The 23,666-nt window shown below is 39.9% G+C and overlaps 1 protein-coding gene across 32 annotated transcripts in view; it reads left to right on the forward strand.

Moving 5' to 3' along the window:
* LOC147361561 (uncharacterized) overlaps positions 1–23,666 on the forward strand; it is a 631,042-nt gene that overhangs the window by 263,324 nt on the left and 344,052 nt on the right. The gene's annotated exons all lie outside the window — the stretch shown is intronic.

Here is a 23,666-nt window from a genome sequence, read left to right on the forward strand (position 1 = left end):
GGAGCAGGCCTGTCGTCATGAGGATGCTGGTCGGAAACAGACTCCTCCCACGGGAGATGGGGAGAGGAGGAACAGCTCTGCAGGCTGGGACATGTCTCCACCCTGGCCTCTTGAATCTCACCTTGGCTTCTGAGTGTCAACTATCTCACTTGTAAAATTATTTATTTTGAATGAGATAATGTGTGAAAATGTGCAGAGTAAACTATGAAAAGAAATTTTTCATGATTTCCCAGTACAAGCATGGGCAGAAAAGAGGTTGAGTGAGTTATTTGGAGGGGTTCGTTCAGCCCTGAATAGGGGTCCTCACTGCTTGTTACTGTCTTTCCAAGAGCAGTTATGACTCCTCCTGTGTCCTCATGGCTCACCCTGCAGTACAGGAAGCTGGGTCCTCATTAGGAGGTAACTTCCCATTATTGACAAAGAGTCTCTCCTTGACCAACCTTCAGTCAGGCTCCTCTGAATCTTCTCCCTAACTAAACCTCAACTCTGGGGCTTCTGTGTTTGTCTTGACATTGCCTGATTTTAGCAAGAGTCCTGCTAAGTTGCTTTAGCCAGAATACTCCATCCCCGATATCTGATCATCCTTGATATCTGATTGGGTTCCTCACCCCCACCATCCCCCAGGTGACATCTGATCACCATGGCCTGCCTTGAGCAAGAATCCTGGTAGGCTGGTTTAGCAATAATTGCCCTCCCTCTTAGTAATTTTCCATTTATTGACCACCAGCCTCACCTCACTCCTTGGCTGTAAAACCCCTACTTCTTGTTCTATTCTGACTTGAGCCAGATCACTGTCTCCTCCTGCAAAATCCCACTGCAGTGATCCTCACACCTACTGCCATGGTCCTGTATAAAGTCACCCATACCATTCTTTAGCAAGTGTCATAAAAATTTTTTTTCTTTAATGTATTCTCTGGGACAGCAATGTTGTATCTTATTTCATGGACCAATTTGTTGTAGGTAATTTTTTCTCCCAGCCTTCCTAGCAGAATGTATATGTGGAGTGACATAAACTTTTATAACTATTTCCAGAGAGGAATATAATTTGGACTATTTGTTCCTTATGTTTGGTGTACTGGTAAAGGAACCAGGCAATAGAATGTGAAATTAGTCTATTCTTGGGACAGTAAAACTCTATAAAAAAGGAACACAGGGATATGTCTATTCAGATCTGCCTGTGGGAAAACAAATCAAGATGGAGTGGCCGAATGTGAATTGCTTCATCTAAAAATGACAACCATTTTAGTATAATATGGGCTGGCGTCTTTGTCTTATAAGCCTTGGTTTAAGAATATTTACAACCAAGTGGTTCCAGAGTCTTAAGGGATTTTACTTCCCTTATATTCCACAGGTGTTGGTTTTGCTACCATTGATTTCTGTAGCTGTCCTCAGCTCTACTCAGCCCAGGTGGACTATGGTTTCACAAATTTTAGATGAAGAATATGTTCCTAGTTTTCATTTTATTTCTGTTATCATGAGGCACTTTGGACAAGTCTCAACCTGGGGAAACAGCTCATTTTCCTGCCATCTATTGAGTACACTGATATTAGGAGAGGTAATGGCACCCCCCTCCAGTAATCTTGCCTGGAAAATCCCATGGACAGAGAAGCTTGGTGGGCTGCAGTCCATGGGGTCGCTAAGAGTCTGACACGACTGAGCAACTTCACTTTCACTTTTCACTTTCATGCATTGGAGAAGTAAATGGCAACCCACTCCAGTGTTCTTGCCTGGAGAATCCCAGGAACGAGGGAGCCTGGTGAGCTGCCGTCTATGGGGTCGCACAGAGTCGGACATGACTGAAGCAACTTAGCAGCAGCAGCAAGAGAGATTTAAAAGATTTTGGGGAGCAGGTATGTGTTGCTCATTTCCAAACCTCACCTTGTCCAGTAAATGTTGGGAGGACCTGAAGATCCATATGTTATTGGAGAAAGCACTGGAGTGGGGAACGCTGCCATTCAAAGGCACTTCCCTGTCACCCAGCCATTTTATATTTACAAACGGAAACTAACACAAGACTGTAAAGCAACTATGGGTGTGGATGTGTTTGTTCAGTCTTGTCCGACTCTTTGTGACCTTAGAACTTTAGCCTGTCAGGCTCCTCTGTCCATGGGATTTTCCAGGCAAGGATACTGAAGTGGGTTGCCATGCTCTCCTCCAGGGGATCAAACCCATTATTTTATGTCTCCTGCATTGTCAGGCAAGTTCCTTACCACTAGCACCACCTGAAAAGCACCTATACCTGCGTGCATGCTAAGTCACATCAGTCGTGTCCAACTCTGTGCATACCCATGGACTGTAGCCCAGCAGGCTCTTCAGTCCATGAGATTCTCCAGGCCAAAATACTGGAGTGGGTTGCCATTTCCTCCTCCAGGGGATCTTCCTACCCTAGGAATCGAACCTGTGTCTCCTGTGTCTCTTGCACTGAAGGTGGATTCTTTACCTGTTGAGCCATCAGGGAAGACCCTGGGAAGCAACTATACTCCAATAAAAAATTTAAAAAGAATTTCAAAGGGATAACTTCACTTAGTATAGATTCAGCTCTTCTAACTGTAGGTGGAAGAGACTAAAGCCCACTAAATAATTTTTTTTTTAACTTAAAAATTACCACAGAAGTAAATTTTCTTTCAAATTACTGTATTTGCTCATGATAATGAAATCAATTCGTATGCTTAAATCTGTTCTAATTCTTAGCTGCTTTTGTCTCTAAAACATACTGATACTTGAAACAAAGACTTATCCATCTTCATGCTTACCTTCCAGTTTGAAATCGTGAGTACATCAGCAAAGCTCTCCTCATAAACACAGAGACTCAGGAAATGTCATGTTGATAGAAGCCCCTTCTTAATAATTTTTGGAACATGAAAACCGAAAAATGTCTGTCAGGAACAAGGTCAGCAGCCTCATTCTTTATGTTCTTTGGTGGCCACCTAAGTGATATTGAATCAGAGCTCATGCCTTTAAAGCTAGCTCATGCTTCTGCTAAGGAGGTAATGTGGCTCTCAAGAATTTCTCTGTGTCTGTGAATTGCACTGGAGGCCAATCAGCTTCACCCTTCCAAGTCTCCTAATTATAGGCTAAATATGGGAAAGTAAATCTAATAAGGGATCCCTCTCCTGGTGCAGTTATTTTTAGAAATGTATTTAGATGACAGGGATTCTATTCAAGTATGCCTATTATGTTTAAAGGTGACCTTAGGGAGGGTGTGGGTCTTCATTATTTCTCCACAGTAGAGCCAGCCTTGTGCCGGTGCAGTCAAGCTGTCACACCTGGCTCTCTGTGATCAGAGAAATGTCAGGAGACAGAGTGACACTCACAGGCCCTGAGAGCAGATCCAACCCACGACCTTTGCCTCATTAGCAGCCTGACCCAACCAATCAGAGAACAGCCTGCCTTTGATTCTGTAGCACAGACATGGCTGTGACAAGGACAGTGATCACCTCCTTGGTGTGACTCCAAGAGGAAGTCCTGAAGTGCTTTGTCAGTGCCGACCACCATCATAGGATGCCTTTCACTGTGTGTCTTTCTGCCTTTGTGGGTCTCATTCTCTCTTTAATTAAGATGCCAGGATGCTCAAGCTATTCACTGATCTTATGTAAATGCAAGCAACTTGAAATCTCCATTTTCTTATTCTCAGAAATGCATCAACTCCTTGCAGATATGCACTGAAATCCAATTATCTAGATTTTCAGATTTGTTTTTAATTTTAAAAAAATTAATTGTTCCTTTAAAAGGATTCTGGACTTACAAAATATGTAGCAAAATAGTACAAAGAATTTCAATATACCCTTCACCTTACTTCCCCTAATGTTAACATCTTATGTAATCTTAGTTTAATGATTGAAACCAGGAAGCTAACATAGGATACTCTTAACTAATCTACAGACCTTACAAAAATGTTTCTAATTGTACCACTAGTATTCTTTTTCTGACCTAGGATCCAGTCCAGGTTTACACATTATATTTAGTTTTCCTGATTTCTTAGTCTCCAATCTGGGACAATTTCTCAGTCTTTATCTTTCCTGACTTTTGAAGAATATCATTCAGTTATTTTGTAAAAAGTTCCTCAATTTGAGGCTGTCTTTTCCTCAGATCAAATTCAAATGATAGATTTTGGTAAGAACTTCACAATAAGTTTCCTAATATGTATGAGTTCCATTCCGAGAGCACTATAAGATGATTAATGAAAACATAAGAATAATACTTTTAGCAGGTATATGTATGGTAACATTTCTAACAGTTATCTCTTCATGGAGAAATACAGAACATGAAAAAATAAATCAGGATGTCTGTTAAACATAGAATAGATTGGCGATTATTTGTTTAAAAAAAATGGAGATTCTATACCACTTCAGACTTTTCCTGATGTAAGACAATGGGAAAAAGAAACGTACCATTCATTGTATTCTACTGGGCTGTGTATCTGCCAGGTCATTTATGAGGATTATAATGCATATTCTCAACCATTTCAGCTCGCTCTTCCTTTTTATTCTGATTTGGTCACCCCCTTTATCTGTTTTTATTACAAGGCTGAACAGATCTGGTGTGGCAATCAATAAGAATAATAACAACAGTCACATAACTGCCAAGACTTCAGAAAAAGCTCTGACTTCTGGTGAATCCCATGTCCCCATTTCCCTGCATCCCCTTTGAGAAACAGGTTCTGTTTCACAAGGCAGTTCAGGGCACCCCACATATTGTGAGGCAGGTTAGCAGTTGCTGGTGGAGGAAAGGAACCCCTTCCCCCAGTGTTCCAGCATGCTGTGTGCTTAATATTCCATGTCAAAGACAGCAAACTTGCCGATCATAAGACATTGTGAATATAGTTCTTTCCAAGTCTCTGGGTAGATAATCATATTGTTAGTTATTGGAAATCTGATACTCTACCTAAGTGTTTATTAATAGGTAGGGCAGTCCTGCTTGCTCAAAAATAGCTAAAAGCTCTTTATAACATGTTTAAATGGAATACAAACCAACATTTATAGAGTGGTTAAATGTAATTCAACTCCATTAGTAAAATAACATGCTATTTACAAATAAAACACTCAAATCAACTGTGGTCTACAAAATTCTCCACACCCCTTCCTATCCCTTTCTCCTTTTAATGTCCTCTTTGAACATTATTTGAAAAGCATGCCTAATTGGTCTGAACCTAAACAAAGCTAGATTTCCCCACCTTGTTTCCTTAAAAAAATGACTGTACTTTTTCTATTTAATCTGAAGCTGTAATAAGAATGATTATCAGTTACCAAGTAGGATTACATAGCATTTGTCACTTGGTCAGGGGCAACACTAGAAAAAAAAAGCCCGTGTAGTAATGTGAATGTGCTACCCAGATCATGAACAACTATGCATCTCCAAGTCTTCCTGCACCTTTAAAATGGGAGACAAGGGAGTGGGTATGGCTGAGTTGAATCAAGAGAGGGGTGAGGGAAAAAAGGAAGATGTTTTGCTGTGGCCATTGGAGGCTCTCACCCCACTGACACACTGTGACCTTGACTTCCTGCCAGTGTCCTGCATGGGCTGCATCCATGTTGCTTTAACACATTCCAGTCCTTTCCCTGTTCCAGAACTGCATTTGAGTGCTTTTATCTTGGGAAATTGACTTACCAGTTAAATACGGTAAATCGATTCCAGTTTAATGCAGCGGCTATAATAGATAAGAAGCCCAGAAAGAATAGCCATATTTTTATGTTTATTTTATTTTATTTTTTTTCAGACATTGGCTCACATTTATTTAAACTGTCATGGGATGACTTTTTTTGTGAGCAGATTCCAAATATTTGTTGCATACTTAAATCTTGGATGGATGTCAGTAATGCAACAGTACATTGTACTTGAAGGAGTCAAAGGTGCATACAAACATTAGCAGAGAGCAGCGCTGGATATTATGGTTTAGCCTTCCTGCATTTTAGATCTTTTTTTTTTAATTTTATTTTATTTTTTAACTTTACAATATTGTATTGGTTTTGCCATATATCAACAGTATTCTTGGCAGGAAAAATATGACTGAAGAAAAGGGTGTATTACTGTGACATATGGCTTACCAGGTGGTGCTAGAGGTAAAGAACCCACCTGCCAATGCAGGAGACATAAGAGACACAGGTTCAATCCCTGGGTTGAGAAGATTCCCTAGAGGAGACGTGGCAACCCACTCCAGTATTCTTGCCTGGAAAATCCCATGGACAGAGGAGCCTGGCAGGCTACAGTCCATACGGTCACAAAGAGCTGGACATGACTGAAGTGACTTAGCATGTAGCATGGCCCCATTGACGATGTCTTTGGAATAAAGCTATTTTGACAATTGTCAAATAAATAGCAAAGTGAAAAAAAGAATGAAAAATTATACATATGCTGTAATCATGACTCCAGAAAATAAATTAGTGCGTATGACTATGATTGGGAAGAAGCACAATAGAATGTTAAAAATTTCATTTCTGTGTGGTAGGGAATATTGATGATTTTCATCTTCCTTTAACTTTTTCTTGTTTCCCACACTCTGTATTAATATAATAAACATGAATGCCTTTTCATAATAAAGCAAAATGAGTAAACTAAGACACATACACACATGTACATGTCCTGAAAATGTATTTGAAAAGGACTTTTAAATCATACAAACTACTGGGTTTATTTGGAGACTGAAATTCCTGTTATAATCCCACTTTGAGTTGATAGCATTATCTTCAGGAGGATCTCATTTTAAAATGTAACATGCTGCTTCTAGAAGGTAATATAAATCCATTAACATCTCAGAAAGAAAAATGTGTCTAATTTTCTGGCCTGGGCAGACTGCAGAGGGCATGAACCTAAGGGCATGGAAGACATATTTTGATGGAGAAAAGCCCAGGACTTGGAAATTTTTGGCTGGTTCTCCATGCAAATGCTTGGGAGGAAGTGACACTGAAGAAGAAGTTTTCAAGGTAGAGAAACATGGTCTGGCCTATGGGAAGGGTCAAGGGGAATGAGGTGAGAGGAACAGCCAAACTAAACTTGCTCTATGTTTTATCCTCGTTTCATTCTGCAGCAAACACGCCTGTTCATAACTCTGTGCAGATATCTGTTTCTTTAGGATGAATCCCTGAAAGTGAAAATACTGTATTAAAGGGTATGGATAACCTAAGACTTTCCATAGTCAATTTCAGGCACATTCTAGGTAAAAGCACTATGTAATATGTGCCAGACGGAGAGCACCTAACCCTGAAGAATTTCCATGCGACTTTACACAAAAAGGAAAAGCCAGCCACTCCCTACACTCTCTCAGGACTTTCAGGAGGGCTTCAGTACTTGCACAGGGAGTTATTTTGAAGTCACTTACTCTGAGTAACAGATGGAGCTACCTGAACCTGGAAGTGAAACACGCCATCAACCAAGGTTCTAAGGAACCAGCTCCCATCTCAGCTTGCACTTTCAAACAGACCTCTTTGTTTACAGCAGTTGAATGTGGCTGTCTACTAGGGATCAAATTAACTGAAAATAAGCTCTGGAAGGCTGACAGCTTTAATTGTCATTTAATAGACCCATTTCCTAAACTCCCTAATATCTTGTGTTGATTGTGATTGTCAAGGGTCCCACGATTAAATCTAATTTAAATTGATGCTCAATTTGGCCAGGATTGAAGAACTACTGGGTGGCAATTGTGCAACATAACTGGGTAAAATTCCTTTCATCTGTCGGTGGTTAAAAGTATTTGAACTTTTATGCTTAAAATACAGCCCATCTGGAATCCTTAAATGAAAGCTTTAATTCTCAGAGAAAGGATTTGAAGGTCTCTTTGTTTTCCGCAGAAGGCTTTAAAAGGCAGTCTGCAATTAATTTATGAAATCACGGGCAAAATAAAATTCTTTTTTAAACCAGATTTTAATAGGCTCATATCTCAACCTTGGCTTGGTAGTGTTTAGAATGAAAGGATGCTGGTTATTTGTATGACCTCTGGGACACCTATGATGATCTGGTGAAAAGAAATTATAATCCTTCAGCCATTCATGCTTGGAAGATTACTTGCAGTAGGCACATACATTATCCATGTCATGCTTTCCTTTTGGGGAATGTTCAAAGGTTATTACAATAACCAGCAAGTGTATAATGGATCAATATTTGCTGCACTAGTCTTTTTGGTGGTTGTTGCTCTTTCCCCTTATTCTCTATTAGGTTCATCCATATCAGTTAAAGAAATCTGGATATATGTTCTTCACATAAGGTATCCCTCTGCTCTTCCTGACAGAGGGATAGGCAGATGCCAGGCACACTTTATACAACTTGAGGTTCTCATTAAACCTTTGCACAAGATTGAGTCCTGTCACATAAATTAATCGAGCTTCTCTGAAACCTACTTAAGGATTATGTCCCTTTTATTGCCAGCAGTCCCAAAGCAGGTTCATTACAAATATGAATCAGACAGGAGACACAGTTGTATGTGCACATCAGAAACCTTAAGGCTGTTGATTCTGTTTTAGAAAATGTGGTACTTCATCCATGACAAAGGTGAGAAATGATGTCTCCGAATCCCTAGCACATGTCTACACCTCAAAATTCTTGGTAATGACAGTTAATTGAAAAAGTCACCATTGGGTGGAAAAATCTTTTGGGGATCAATACATTGGTACAGTTGCCCAAAACTGGGGTTAATAAACCATCCTGGGTTATAAGAAGGAGATGATGTGGTGGAAAGAAGAATATTTGATATATATTGTCTAATATGGAAGATAAAATGAGTTTTAAGATGATGGTTCACATTTTGGGATAATGCTTGATTCTTTCTGTTTCTATATGACCTTTATTCTCTTTCACAAAGTGCCAATTGTGCTCTAGATATAAAATCAACAGAATTTGCTGTGATAAAATTTCTTGCCCTCAAATTTGCTGATTGGAAAAGAGGCTAACATACAAAGGGACATGTTTCATTTTTACTTATGTAAATAATGATGTAGAAAATAACACTGTGAATCTGAAAAATTAAACATTTTTTAAACTTGTGAAAAAACCCTTGATGTATCCCTGTGGTTGAAAAAGATATCCTAGTTTCTTTTTCAAGATTCGAAAGCAAGGGCCATGAGCTGGAGCTATTTGCTCATTTGAAGTAAATTGCCTTGACAGTGCATAAGAGAGAGAAGTGCACTGAGATAATTGGGTTCAAAACAAGTGTTTGCAGAGTGGAGACAGGAAGCTTTTCGTACAGGTGAAAAGATGTATATATGAATGATTGGGTTAAAGGTCGACTTTGGGAAAGGATACAAATAAGGATCATAATTTTATGATGAGCATAAAAGGGAGAGAATATTTGAATGTTGACTCGGGAAGCACAATTCCCTACTATGTGCACAGCTGAGCATCTGGTGGAATTCAGGCATCTGCCACGGCGGGCACCATAGTAGGAGCCCCGTCAACATCCCTTACCCAACTTTGGTGCATGGTTCCCGACCACACTGAGGGCTTTCTCCCTCAAGCATCTGGCTTTTCGCTCTTCCTTGGCTCACATCCCCTGAGCTACACTCTGCTTCCTGGAATCACTTCCTAAGTAAGTTACTTGTACTCAAGATTTTTCCCCTGACTTTTCTTTGGAGGGAATCCAAACAAAGATACATGCAGAATAGATTCATGATAGAGAACAATTGAGGGCATTTTTGTAAAAAAAAAAAAAAAATTTGATCATGTTTGATTTACATTCAGAAGAAAAGAGTTTATTGGAGCGGTAAGTATTTTGATGAATGATGGTGAGGAAAAGTCATGAAGGGAAGTATTTAAGGGAAATAACAAGATTTACTCCCAGAGTGGTCACGAGGTAACTGATTAACAGGTTGCAGTGGAAGGTGATTCTTAGTTTGGGGTATGGTTACAAAGTTTGCATCATCAGTAATGATTGGTGGGACTTCCCTGGTGGTCCAGTGGCTAAGACTCCATGCTCCCAATGCAGAGGGCGCGGGTTCAGTCCTTGGTTGGGGAATTAGATCCCAAATGCTGCAACTAAGACCCAGGGCAGCCAAATAAATAAATAAAATAAATATTAAAAATAATGAGTGACGATGTGAATAGGAAGAAAATAGTTGGGAGGGAACCATACAAGGAATGAATAATTGTGTTTAGCATGTGAAGTCCTTAGAATTTCTGATGCTTCCCCTCAATGGGCTGTATCATTGTATTCTTTCCAGTGGAAGTGTTCACTTGTACAACTGCAGCTATATATTTTTTCTTTCCTTTAGAAAAAGACCAATGTGGGAAGATGAAGGCAAGGAAACCCAATGTTCTTGGGTTTCTAAATGATTTCTAAGGCTTCCCTTGTGGCTCAGCTGGTAAAGAATCCAGCCTGCAATGTGGGAGACCTGGGTTTGATCCCTGGGTTGGGAAGATCCCCTGGAAAAGGGAAGGACTACCCACTCCAGTATTCTGGCCTGGAGAATTCCAAGGACTGTATAGCCCTGGGGTCGCAGAGTCAGACACGACTGAGTGACTTTCACTTTCACTTTCAAATGATCTCATTGTTTGTAATGCGTGTTTGTTTTTTTCTGCCGGCCTCAAACACCTCAAGAAACAAACAAAAAGTGCCTTATTACAGAGCAACACTCGCTCAGTGGTTCAGGTTGACAAGGACACCTTAGAGCTGTTTCTTCTGACTTCGTATAGTTGGATCCTCTTAGCATTCAGTGATACTGAACTAGTGATTCTCATTAATCTAGGGGTTTTTTGAAGCTGATGATACAGTGTTTCTTATAGTTTAAAATTCTTTCTCTACTTAGCCTTTTTACACATTTACAGTTCTACTCTGGATTAGTGAGGGTGCTGCCTTTCTGGAACCATCTGAATGAGTTTATAACCCGTAGGGCCCAGGTCTGCTTTCAAGGTTATGCGTTGAGTTAGGAGATGACAGGATGACAACAGAAAAATGGAAGTGCTTTTCCCCACCAGCCTCTCTCACCATCTGATGTGTGGAATTTTTTCCAGCTTTCACAGCTGAGGCATTGCTAATTGTTGAATTTGCATTAAGATTGTAAGCTCTGGCAAGCCTGAAATTCATTTTGGCTCATGTCCTCAGCCTCATTCCACAAATAGTATCTCCAGCTCCAAATGCTGAGGCCAAGGGAGAAGCTCCCGAGGAGTGTAAGACAGTGTAAGACATAACTTTGGCCTTTTCTTATTGTAGAAGGATGCATTTGATAAAAGTAGAAAAGAATTCAAAAACTTAGAAAATGTTCCCTTAGCAATACCTTTCATGTGTCATTTTAAACCAAATTACTTAACATTCTGTGGGGGAGGGACTGATTTTCTGTTCATTAGGAGCAATTTGGGCAGAGGGAAAATTAGTTTTTTTTTTTGGCGGGGGGGCGTGGATTTTGATCATTTCCTTCCAGCTTCTTTCAGTTCTAGCCAACAACTCAAAGATGGTAGCTATGTGGGAGGTCGATCTGTGTTTAAATCAACACTGACTCAACATATATCCAAGCCTTGCTTCAGAATTCATCATGTGGTGATAGCAAAAACAATTTCAAGGGTAAATGAACATTTTTTGAAGGTGGGGATTTTTTGTTGCTGAAAATACTGCATTAAATGATTATGCTTCTCTGAGTTGTAAAGAGCTAATATGAACAGGTTTTTACAGTGTGAAGATTTTTTTCTTCCTATAATTTCAGTTGATTTTACTAAAAATGGAATAGGGAGTGTCAAAGGGAGGAGTCAAATTGCAAACCCACTCCCACTTTTTCCCTTCCTATTAATCACATGCAGTCACTTTCTAGAGAGCAATTAGGATAAGCAACAATTTCTTCATCTTAAAATTAGCTTTTAAGAGCATCCATCTATATTCAGAGATTTAATAAACACATCTCAGCTCAACCACCTACATCGACCATGATATTATAAAATGTGATCCCTTCTCCTCTGCATTTTCCCTAGACTGATGATTATTTTATTTTCTTAATGAATGAAGAATGCCTTTAGATGTCAGTTATCAAATTGGCAAATAATCCTGTTTAATAGCCAAGAAAAGAACAAAGGAAAAGACAGACTGTCCCCTCCTCCAAATGAAAAATTCAAAGAAATATGGTTGGTTTGATGAATTCTGAGAGGAAAAAAATGTGAGACCAATAAATCTCTGATTTTATTGCATGTTTTGAATTTTGAATTGTTTTGGGATAATATGGAAGCAATTGCAAACAACTGGAACAGTTCAGTTCTTAAACAATTTGCATATAAACAGGAGGAAAAAATTATCATACTAGAGTTATTTATTTCTTGATGAAAAGAGCAGAAACAACATTAAGACCTTGTGATCAGTTTTTCCAGATGCCTGAGTTTATAGTATAAATGTTTACATTGAGGGGAAAGAACTGATTTTGTAACTCTAACTTTCAGAACTTAGATTGGAGTTAGAATTGGGGGGTGGGTAAGAGGGAGGTGTCAGAGTCTTTGTGACCCTGTAAACTGTAGCCCACCAGGCTATATATATATATATATATATATATATTTAAGTATATGTATTTATGCACACACACACACATATATATGTATATGTATATTTAGTCACTCAGTCGTGTCCAATTCTTTGTGACCCTATGGGCTGTCTATGAGCTTCCCCAGTGGTGCTAGATGGCAGAACCCATCTGCCAATGGAGGAGATGTAAGAGATGTGGGTTCAGTCTCTGGGTTGGGAAGATCCCCTGGAGAAGGGCATGGCGACCCACTTCAGTATCCTTGCTTGGACAATCACATGGACAGAGAAGCTCTGTGAGCTACAGTACATAGGGTCACACAGAGTTGGACACAACTGAAGCCACTGAACACGCATGGATTGTCTATATGCTTATGGCTGATTCATGTTGCTGTATGGCAGAAACCAACACAACATTGTAAATTGTCCTCCATTGAAAAATAATAATAATACAAAAGGAAGCAGAATTGGGGAGTGGAGGTGGGAAACAAAGAATATTACAGGTTATATGTTGCTGTGTGATAAATCACTCCAGACCTGAGTGATTAAGCCGCAGTCCCATCTCATGATTGTTAAAATATGGTAGTTCTACTTATAGTTTTTGGAGTAAATTTTATATTGTTTCTATAGTGGCTGAAATTTCCATTCCCATCAACAGTGTAGACTTTTAATGATGTCCATTTTGACAGGTTTAGGTAATATCACATTGTGGTTTTGATTTGCATTTCTCTAATACTTAGCAATGCTGAGCATCTTTTCATGTGCCCGTTATCCATCTGTATGTCTCTTAACACACTTTTAATCTTGCTCTGTTTGTTTTTAGAAGAAACTGTAAATAGGTATTTAAATACTCTTGTTTACATTTAACCTTCCAAAAAGTAGTACTCTCAAAATTTAAAACTCAAGGGCTATTTTAAGTGCTTTGAATGATGGGAACAGATTCTTTTCTCTTAGGCTGACTGTATGGGGGACTCAGGAACATTTGCTGTTCTCTAGATCCATCCATCTACTCTCAGATTTAGCTGGTACTTGAGGTCTGACTCGGATAAATTGGGAGCAACATTATGATGAATCTCCATGCTTATTCCTTAGATGAAATTGGTTCTGAGCTGCAGTCAAAATTAGGAAAACTTTTGAGAGTCAAGCTTTGGTCCAATGACCTTTTTCTGCATCCTCAATGTTAAGGTCCGGCTAGTGGGTAAGGGTTGTGGCTACAGAGTAAACTGATGAGAATTCTAGAAGAATCTTCTCTCCTGCCCCAGGAGTTTCAAATCGGCCAAGTGGTTCCTAGGGTAATACCAGCTTTTCTTTCCTCAGGCAGTTCAGTGAGATAATGCAGTGTCTATAAATGATAAACAGTTAGGCACAATTTAGGTATCATAGTAGCAGCAGATTATAAGGGAGAAAGTATAGCATTTGGAATCAGAGACCCAGGGATCCAATTTTAGCTATATCACCTAACGACTGGTGAGCTTGGTGATGCAGGTTTGTTTTTTTCTTTTTTAAATTTTAGGTTCATAATTATAAAATGAAAGCGTGACTATCATGGGTTGAATTATGTCCCCTCCTCCACGAATTCATAGGTTGAACTTTTAACCTCCAGTTCCTCAGAATGTGAGTGTATTTGAGATATATCTTTAAAAGGTAATTAACTTAAAGTTTTATGGATGGGGTCTAATGCTATATGCTGTTGCTGTTTAGTTGCTAAGTCATGTCTGACTCTTTGTGACCCCATGGACTGTAGCTCGCCAGGCTCCTCTGTCCATGGGATTTCCCAGGCAAGAATACTAGAGAGGGTTGCCATTGCCTTCTCTAGGAATGCAATATGACTGGTGTTCTTATATGAAAAGAAGATTAGAACACAAATGAACACAATGCATAGATGAGATACCCAATGAGAATGGCCATCTACAAGCCAAGGGGAGAGGTCTTTGAAGAAACCAACGGTGCCAACATTTTGATTTTGGACTTCTACCATCCAGAATTTTGAGAAAATATATTTCTGTTGTTCACATTGCCTTGTCTTTGTTACTCTATTATAGCAGACCCAGCAAACTTATGCATTGCCTTTGGAAAGGTTTTTAAATATTCAAATCACTGTGTAAATATAAAATTATTAGTAAAACAATATTTGTAGCTACTATCCCAAATATTTTGAGACTGAAGGAATTTGAGAATTGGGTAGATTCCACAAAGTTCCCAGCTATGGAGATTTCCCCAGAACATCAATAATCAGTGTGTCAAAGGGTGTTTCTTGACTTGGGCTCATTTAGTAGCAAAATGTGATGGAAATGGAGGCATTTCCTAATTCTGGCCAGGCTATGAAACCCAGAAAGAAAGTAAGGAAGCTCTTTGTTCTGTGGTCCTACATTAGTTAATGGCTGTCTTTCAGCCCAGAAGGAGAATCTAGTTCCCTCTGTATCACTCAGAATTCCCAAGAGTAGCTGAGCTAGCAGCCAATTTCTAGGAAAGAATTTGAGTCATGGGATGAAAGTGTGGTTATTATTTAAGAAAAGGGAATCACCTCAGGTGATTTGTAAGAGACAGAATAAATACACTAAAGTCTGGGTGCTTATTTTTATTTGTGTTGGATAGAAGTAATTTTTTTTAGTCTATACTTTTCAACTCAGTATTTATTTAGTCAAGCTCCTGGAGTACTGGGCACTGCCCTGAGAGCATTATGGGGTAGATTGAATACACTAAAATCACCAGCCCTTTCTTTGAAGTCGATACAACATAATTTGTGTGAGACAGGCTGAAAGCAGCCAGGCAATTGTGCACTGAGTTTGCAAGGGAAAGAAAAAAAGTATGTAAGATTAAGTTCGGAGAAAATTTCTGTACTTATGTCTTTTAGTCTGAGAACGCAACTTTTTAGAGTCTACATGGAGGAGTCAGTCATTCACTATTAAAAAGACTTGGAATCCGTATTTAGGGTGTTCACAGCAGATTTTTAATTTAGTATCTTCTTCCTCCTTCTATCCCCCATTCTCCTAAAGGAATGTTATAATTTCCATGTACAAGTTTTCATGAGCTCTGACCCCACTAAGAGAATTATAATGATGAAAACCTTGGCAAAAAGGATTATCAACTCGGAAGCAGGGTATGAAAAGAATAGATTCTTCAATAACTTTTGTATGACACCCAATTTGTAAGTTTTTTTTTTTAAAGACAAAACTATGAGGATTAAAGCACTCAATTTGATAGCAATGAGCAATGCAAAAATTATAGTGAATTGGAACAAATTATCATCAGTGAAATGCTTTGATCAACCTGACATGAAAGCCATTTGTAACTATAAATGGTTCCTTATTAGGCAGATTAATTGTGTTGATCTGTTTTGGGGGTGAAATTTAAGGTAGGTAATGATGGTAAACATTAGCAAAGGAACCATTATCCTGTAGGATTTGTCAGGGCATTTCACTTCTATTAATATCACTTACACAGAAGCAATCATTTCATTAGGAATTTTATCACTAAATTCATTTTTTAAAAAATGAACCCTTTAGGGGGAAAAAATGAGTTAAAAGTGCTTTCAAAGAGGAAGTGCGTGCCAGCGTGTGCTCAGTTGTGTCCAACTCTTTGTGATCCCAAGGACTGTAGCCTGCTAGGCTCCTCCGTCCATGGAATTTTCCAGGCAAGAAATATTGGAGTGAGTTGCCATTTCCTACTCCAAGGGATCTTCCCAACCCAGGGAACCCATATCTCTTGGGTCTCCTGCATTTATAGGCAGATTTCTTACTGCTAGTGCCACCTGGGAAGCCCTTATAGAAGAAAACACAAACTTTCATTAAAAAAAAAAAAATGCGTTTCCAAGTTAGAACTCATTGAGATGAGGGCAAGGTGAAATACAGGGGTGAATTACTCTTAGGAGAGAGCAGCAATGGTAGAGATTTAGGAGAGATTTAAGCTGGACGTTGAGGAGGCTGGACGTGGCTCTTCCTATATCTGTGACTGAATCTGAGGCAACCACTCCTTCCGCTAAGGAAATATCATGATCATCTTCCCCTTCTCCTTCCTCCTACATCTCTCCTTACTCAGTCAAGAGGAACAGTGTGGTAGATGATTTTCATGGCTTTAGAAGATAAACTGTAGTCTCAGGCTATGTACAAAATGCCTGGACCCATTACAAGTTTTCGCAGAGTTATTAGAGGCTGCTGGTGCCAGCCCACCTTGAAATGACTTCGGACGAGTGGGCTGTAGGTCTGGAGCAACAGACCTGTCGAACAGTGGCACACCAGTCAGTACAGCTGTTAAGAGGTGGGATGAGCCAGTGTGGTTGCTTTTATTTCTTTTGAATTCCTGTTAGCAGCAAGGCCCATCTCCATTTTGGTAGTTGGGTGCAAAGGGACAGTAGGGTTGTCTTCGGTTCAATTCAGTTCAATCGCTCAGTAGTGTCCGACTCGTTGCCCAGGTCAGTATGGGTGTCAGTAGAAAAATGCTTTCTTAATAAAGATTTGCTTGTACCTTGCCTAACATGCTGCTGCCCAACACATGTTTTGGTGAGCAGGTTGGAAGGACAGGAGATGATATGAGCTCTGTCGTAAGTATCTTGGGTAAACACCTGGATGTAACTTTCCCAGGGAGACTGGGGGGACACTCTCTGGAAACGGGGACACAGTGATGAGTTTAATTCCTGTTAGACAACTTTCTAGGGTACATGCTCAGAGATTCTTAATGCATATTATTGCTTTACTCTTACCACAAATAAATATGTGTTATTTTAGAACACTGAGAAAATACAGAGAAACAAAAGTGAGATAATGAGTGGATTGAAACTTTCCACCTGAATAGAAGCACAGTTTACATAGAAGTGTCCATTTTTCTGATCTCTTTCTTTGCATGTACATTTATACATATATACACAGCCAATACAGATTTACCAAAATGTGATCGTTTTATTATAAACATTGTTTTCAATGGTTGTATAATAGTCATTCTAAGATGATACCATAATGTATTTAAACAAGACTCTATTGTTTCATATTTCCATTGTTTCTGAATTTCTCTTAGTATAAACCACATTTTCCTGAATATTTATATAGATAATTACATACATACATCCATTATTATTCCTTGGGATGAATCGAAACATGTATAATATCATGTATGAAACGAGTCGCCAGTCCAGGTTCGATGCACGATACTGGATGCTTGGGGCTGGTGCACTGGGACGACCCAGAGGGAGGTTATGGGGAGGGAGGAGGGAGGAGGGTTCAGGATGGGAAACACAGGTATACCTGTGGCGGATTCATTTCGATATTTGGCAAAACTAATACAATATTGTAAAGTTTAAAAATAAAATAAAAAAATAAAGATAACTAAGAACTTCTGATACATATAACCAAATCATCATTCTAAAAATTTGCATCCAGTTATCATGCATTGAACACACATTTACTAACTGAGCACTGCCTAAGGCTAGGGTTGTGCTATGAGATGAGGATTAAGCAGTGACTAAGACAACACACAGAGAAGGCAATGGCACCCCACTCCAGTACTCTTGCCTGGAAAATTCCATGGATGGAGGAGCCTGGTGGGCTGCAGTCCATGGGGTCTCTTAAGAGTCGGACACGACTGAGCGACTTCACTTTCACTTTTCACTTTCCTGCATTGGAGAAGGAAATGGCAACCCACTCCACTATTCTTGCCTGGAGAATCCCAGGGACGGCGGAGCCTGGTGGGCTGCTGTCTATGGGGTCGCACGGAGTCGGACACGACTGAAGTGGCTTAGCAGTAAGAGAACACAGACCCTGTCCTAATAGAGACATCACTAAGTATGTAAACAGCAGTATTGGATGTCAGACAGGGGAGACCCAGGGACCACCGGGGCTTAAACAGAACCACACAGAGTTTCCAACAGTGTGTGGGTGTGCCTGTGTCCCTTAGTCCCGGCCAGTGTGTTCTAGTATCACTTCACTTGTGTTGTATATTGAAGTTCACAGAAACAAAGATTGTGGGTAGAACTATGCTTTGCATTTGTCTATCTATACAGTCTAACATAGTGCATGATACAATCTTTTATGATCCCTGTCTCACTTAGAATTCAATCTTTTGAAGCACCTTGTTCAAAGATTTAAATTTAATAAACTGAATCAGCAACTGGGGAGGGAATAGTTTCTCAGGTTACAGAGCCCAGCCATCTGCTTCCAACCCCACTCTTCCCTCAGAGAATGTCAGGCATCCATCTGTGGTGGTGGTGCTGGGGGGACTTTTGATCATCTTTCTTTTAGGGAATACAATGAGTTCATTATATTCTTCTTTTCATACAAGTGTATGTTTTCCCTCCCTAGATTGTGAGTAAGTTAATGAGTTGTATTCACAGTTTTGGGATGCAGGAACTCAAAGTTGCTCAGAAAATGGTTGACTGATTGACTGAGTGACTGACTGTCACTTGGCTGTTTTACTGCTGCCTGATGACATTTGTTAGGACTTTGGGTTTAAGTTATAGAATTCAGATGTGCTTAAAGAGGCTATTAAAAAAGTATTGAGCTTGTTAGTTTAAACATTCCTCTCAAGTTCTCGTTTTCCTTAAAGTCTTCCTTTATTGTCCCAGGGTAGAGGAAGACAACTCATCATCATTTTAGTGGCATAGCAGGCTTGGGGAGAGGTCTTAGAGTCCTATATAAGGGAAGCCTCAAGCGGACGACAGATGGAGAAACCCGTCCCTATACCAGGCTGATGGTGAAAAGGAGAGAAAAGACTGAGCTGGACATTTGCCCAAGAGGGGCAGGTGTGCTAGGGAAATCGAGGGAGGCACAGAGGACAATGGTTTTCTGTGTGATACCCCAGGAAGCTGCAGAGGCTGGGCCTTAGAGGCACCCTGTTGCCAGAAGTTGAAGTCTCAAGGAGAAAGCAGCTGAGGCTCAGAGTAGAGTGTTCTGCAGCCACTGAGAGGCAGAGGAAGAGGTGCTATTGGAGTGCAAGCAGAAAGAGGCTAGACCATGGATTACTCCAGGGGCTGCAGCTGTGCATGTTGTCAGGGTGTGAGCAGTGGTCAGATGGACAAAAGACTCCTACCAGAGGCCAGAGGCGCCATGGAGCACTAAGAACTTCTGTGCTCCAGAGTCCAAGGCCACATGAGCTCTGTTCCCTTATTACCCAATACCATTAGGACGGATCTTGCAGACATAGGAGTGAGCAGTTATCCCAGATTAGAGAAAGTCAAGTACGTTTTCTCTCCTCGAAGGCCAGACAAAATTTCTATTTTCTCTGCATATGAGTTGAACTGTGAACAATTTTGCTACTTTTTAGATTAGTTCATCTGTGAGTGGGAATTTATTGGTTCACAGATTCCAAAGGGTTATAAAGGACACAAACTAAGCTGTGAAAAGTGTACAGTCTAACCCGGAGGCAGGAGCTCAGCTTTGTTCTCTTCTAATCTCTGCTTTGTCCACTACCGACCTGCTTTCTCACTATGAATCAGATCCTCCACATGGGGAAGCTTTATATTCTATAGTTTAACCATTAGAGGAAGGGAGGTCTCCCTCAAGGTTGTTTTCCTCTCAAGTTCTAAATCCCAGGGAATGATTGTATTAGTCTACAAGTCGGGGGTCCCATGTGGAACAAATATCTGTATAGTCTGAAGAATGTTATTTCCTTTACTTTAAACATTTTTAAATGTTTTATCTTTATTATTTATTCGGTTGTGTTGGGTCTTTGTTGTCATGGGGGATCTTTCTTGTGGGCCATGGACTTTCTAGTTATGACACGGGCTTAGTTACTCCTCAACGGGTGAGATCTTAGTTCCCTGACCAGGGATCAAAGTCATATCCCTGGCATTGCAAGGTGGATTCTTAACCACTGAACCAATAGGGGAGTGCCTGGCAGGCGGTGTTATTTTTAGTGTTCCTCCCTGCTCTTGGGTCAGTTGCCTGATGCTGAACCAGCAAACTATGGTTAAGCAGTGAGGATCGCATAAGTCCAGACTGGTTCCCATGGTGGCCGTGTATTGGAGGGACAGTTCCCAGAAGAGGTAAGAGTGAGGGTGATGGTGAAAGAAAGTGCCAGATATCCACCAACATGACATCACCCCTCTGCCACCATGTATACACTCCCCAGGACATTCTTGTTTCCTGGGGGAGAAATGGTATATTTGCAGACTCCCTCAGGAAAGTCCAGAGTAATCATACCGGCCTCCAAAATGGACCCAGTGATACCACACACGTGGTTTTACCCCATGTTGAATGCAGACTGGCCTGTGTGATAAAAAAAAACAGTGAGGCGGATGGAATTATGGCTTTGCAGGCTGGGTCATAAATGGCACTGTGGCTTCCATTTGCTCTTACGGGTTGCTTGGTCTGGTTGTCAGGACACTGAACAAGCCCCGGGAGAGGATTACATGGAGAGGAGCCAAGACCTCCTACCACTCAGCAGCACCAACATGTCAGTCCTGTGAGTGGTCATCTCGCTAGCTGATCCTTTTGTCTTCAGATAATTGCCCTTCTGACTACCGTTTCATGAAGGACTCTTACAAGTCAAACTGCCCATCTAAGTTGCTCCCAAATTCTTGGCCATGAAAAAATGGCAAAGATAATAAGTACTTACTGTTCTTTTTTAAGGTACTAGGTTTTGGAGTAGTTTATTATGTATGATTAATTAGTGTCATGTTCCCAAACCAGGCAAATTAGGGTAAACCTTCCAGGCCTGAAGTAGGCATGATGCCTATCTAACATGACTCAAATAGAGAGGAAATGGCCACAGAAACCTAGTTATTTTCCTTAGATTCTATAGCTAGTCTATTAAAAAAAAAAAAAGAATACAGAAAACAAAGAATCTCTGACATGTATTTTTCCTGGTTTGCTAATACCGCTGGAACACTGGGAGAGGAAGTATTAGCACGGTATATTGAGAGAGGGAGGAAGAAAATAAGAAACACTGGAAAAGTGTTTAGTATCTCTGTGTTTTCATCCCCATTCTTTGTCAAGTCATTAAGCCATTTCTGCTCCAACCTCCCTGGGTGGCTGAAGGATCATATGAGATAACAAAGGTGGAAGAGCTCTAAATATTTTCTGCACCTTGCAGATTATCACATGTCATTGTCACAATTGTGAGGACAAAGTGTGGATGTGGGTTAGAATTAGAAACTGGGGAAGAGAGAAACAGAAGAAATACGTGAAAAGCTGCTTATTTTTCCACCTAAGAAGATAGCCTCCTGATAATAGGAACACATTTTTAGGCAATTTTGGATATTACCTTATTATGATTTGGGAATATCTTTGTATGTCAAAATCTTTGTGTCAGATCTCTCCAGTTGCAGAGTTGGTAACAAGCAGATTCCTAACAATTCTTTGTTTGCTGACACACTCCTGACATCCCCCAGCATAAGGCAAATGCAGCTGGGTGTGAGGGTCACAGCTCTTGCTAATCGCGTGATGCTCACTGATATATGACTTCACCCTCTGAATGTGTTATCTGTATCAGTCTTCCCACAGGGACCTCATACCTCAGCAGGTATATTTCATGAGTAGAGGTGTAACTGATGAATCTTCTAATTTTATAGTCTGAAATGGGATGATAAAATGGTAGATTTATAGATATTGTTTCATTGTGCACAACACTCACGTTTCTTATTCCCATCTGGTGTGAAGAAAAGAAATTTGCTCTCCCTTTAACGTGTCATGCTGTTAAATGTATGTTGCTTAAGATTTTGAGCTGAAGCAGAGCTGCCCACCAGCATAAAAGATACGGTGCTGTGGGCAATACTTTAATGCAAGCAGAACTTAACCTAAGGCGTTTTATTGCCATTGCGGTTGTTTTTTTTTTTTTTTTTTTGGAAGGGGACAATAAACCTTTATATCCTGGTTTATTAACAAAACTTGTCCTCAAATTAGGATGGGCTTTCTTAGATACACACCTGGCTGTCAATTCTTACCCAAATTTCATGCTATTAAGTGTGCAGACTCCTCCATTGTCATAGTGTATCAGAAATTCTGCCCAAGGAGTACATTTTCAACTGCAGCCTTATCAGGCAGCCTTCCTATGGCCATGGAAAATGGCTTCTGATAGATTCCAAGGAATTGAAATTGCAAGCTTCTCTCTTCTGAAACCAGAACCAACATTTCTCCCCAGTACCTAACAGGGACTGGCGTCCTGATTCCACAGATTCCATAGAAACACTATTTTTTTTTTTCATGCATATGCTTCAGTAGTAAGCATATTCTCATTAACAAGTCATTTCTTTTATGAGAGAACAATTAGGCATTCATCTTACAATAGATGAGATACACGCACACACACAAAATGAGAGTCACAAAGGAGATGAGAGAGGAAAATAAAGGAAAAAGAATGTGTCTGTGTTATTCAAAATCTCCGCATTCAAATGATATTGGTCTTTACATAACTAACAGTTAAAAAAAGAAGAAGACAATGCAAAATGAATCTGTGAAAGAAATGTACACAAAGGAGTGATAAGTATCAAAGGGCAAATCGTCTTTTTTGGAGTGGAGCAGTAGAAATGTCAGGTAGCAGCATTTGTCACTTTATTAACATCAGTGTATACATTTTTTTTCCTTGACATCAGTTGATACTGCTTTATGGTTTTTTACTTCTCACTATTTCATTTCCTAGCACTTTTTCTTTTCTGGATCTGCATCATTCTGAAACCTACCAAATTTTACCTTAATATTGAAAATGACAAGACCTTTTCCGTGTAAAAATAAATGATTAAAAAATTTTAAATTGCATGTTTTCAAAAATACTGTTAAATAAGCAATTTGAGGGCATGTAAATAAAGCACAATTAGGATCGAAAAGCTAATTGTTTTCAAAGGATAAGAGAAAGAGAGATGTTTTTATTAAAATTATAATGATGCAATTTTGTTCCTGCTAATAAATGAACTCCGCATTGCCCCTCCCCACCCCAGTCCTGTAATTGGTTCATCTATTCCTGCACAGCTCTGACCCTCATTGTTTTATAACAACTGCAATATTTCAAATGGAAGCTGAAGATAACTGGCTTAAAGGCTATTGTGAGGTAAGGAGAAGGGAGGAATGTAGGAAAAGATTCTATTTTCAGTAGTTAATTTAAAAAATGCAGATTCCCAAGTGTTGCTTTCAAATACCGTTTTGCTATCTTGCCCTTTCAGTAGCTAGCTGCTGCAACATGCTGAGCTAATTCCTAACTCTTGAGCTCCGTCACTATATGTTAAAGCAGGGGTGGACCCTGTACATTTGGTCTGATTTCTATGGCACACAGTTTATGTGTGTGTGGAAGAGCACATGTATATGCATCCTGTTTACTTTTCTTGGAA

The sequence above is a fragment of the Bos grunniens genome, chromosome 12, assembly GCF_055505025.1.
Source record: "Bos grunniens cultivar Pamir isolate PY7600 chromosome 12, Bosgru_T2T1.0, whole genome shotgun sequence".
NCBI lineage: Eukaryota > Metazoa > Chordata > Mammalia > Artiodactyla > Bovidae > Bos > Bos grunniens.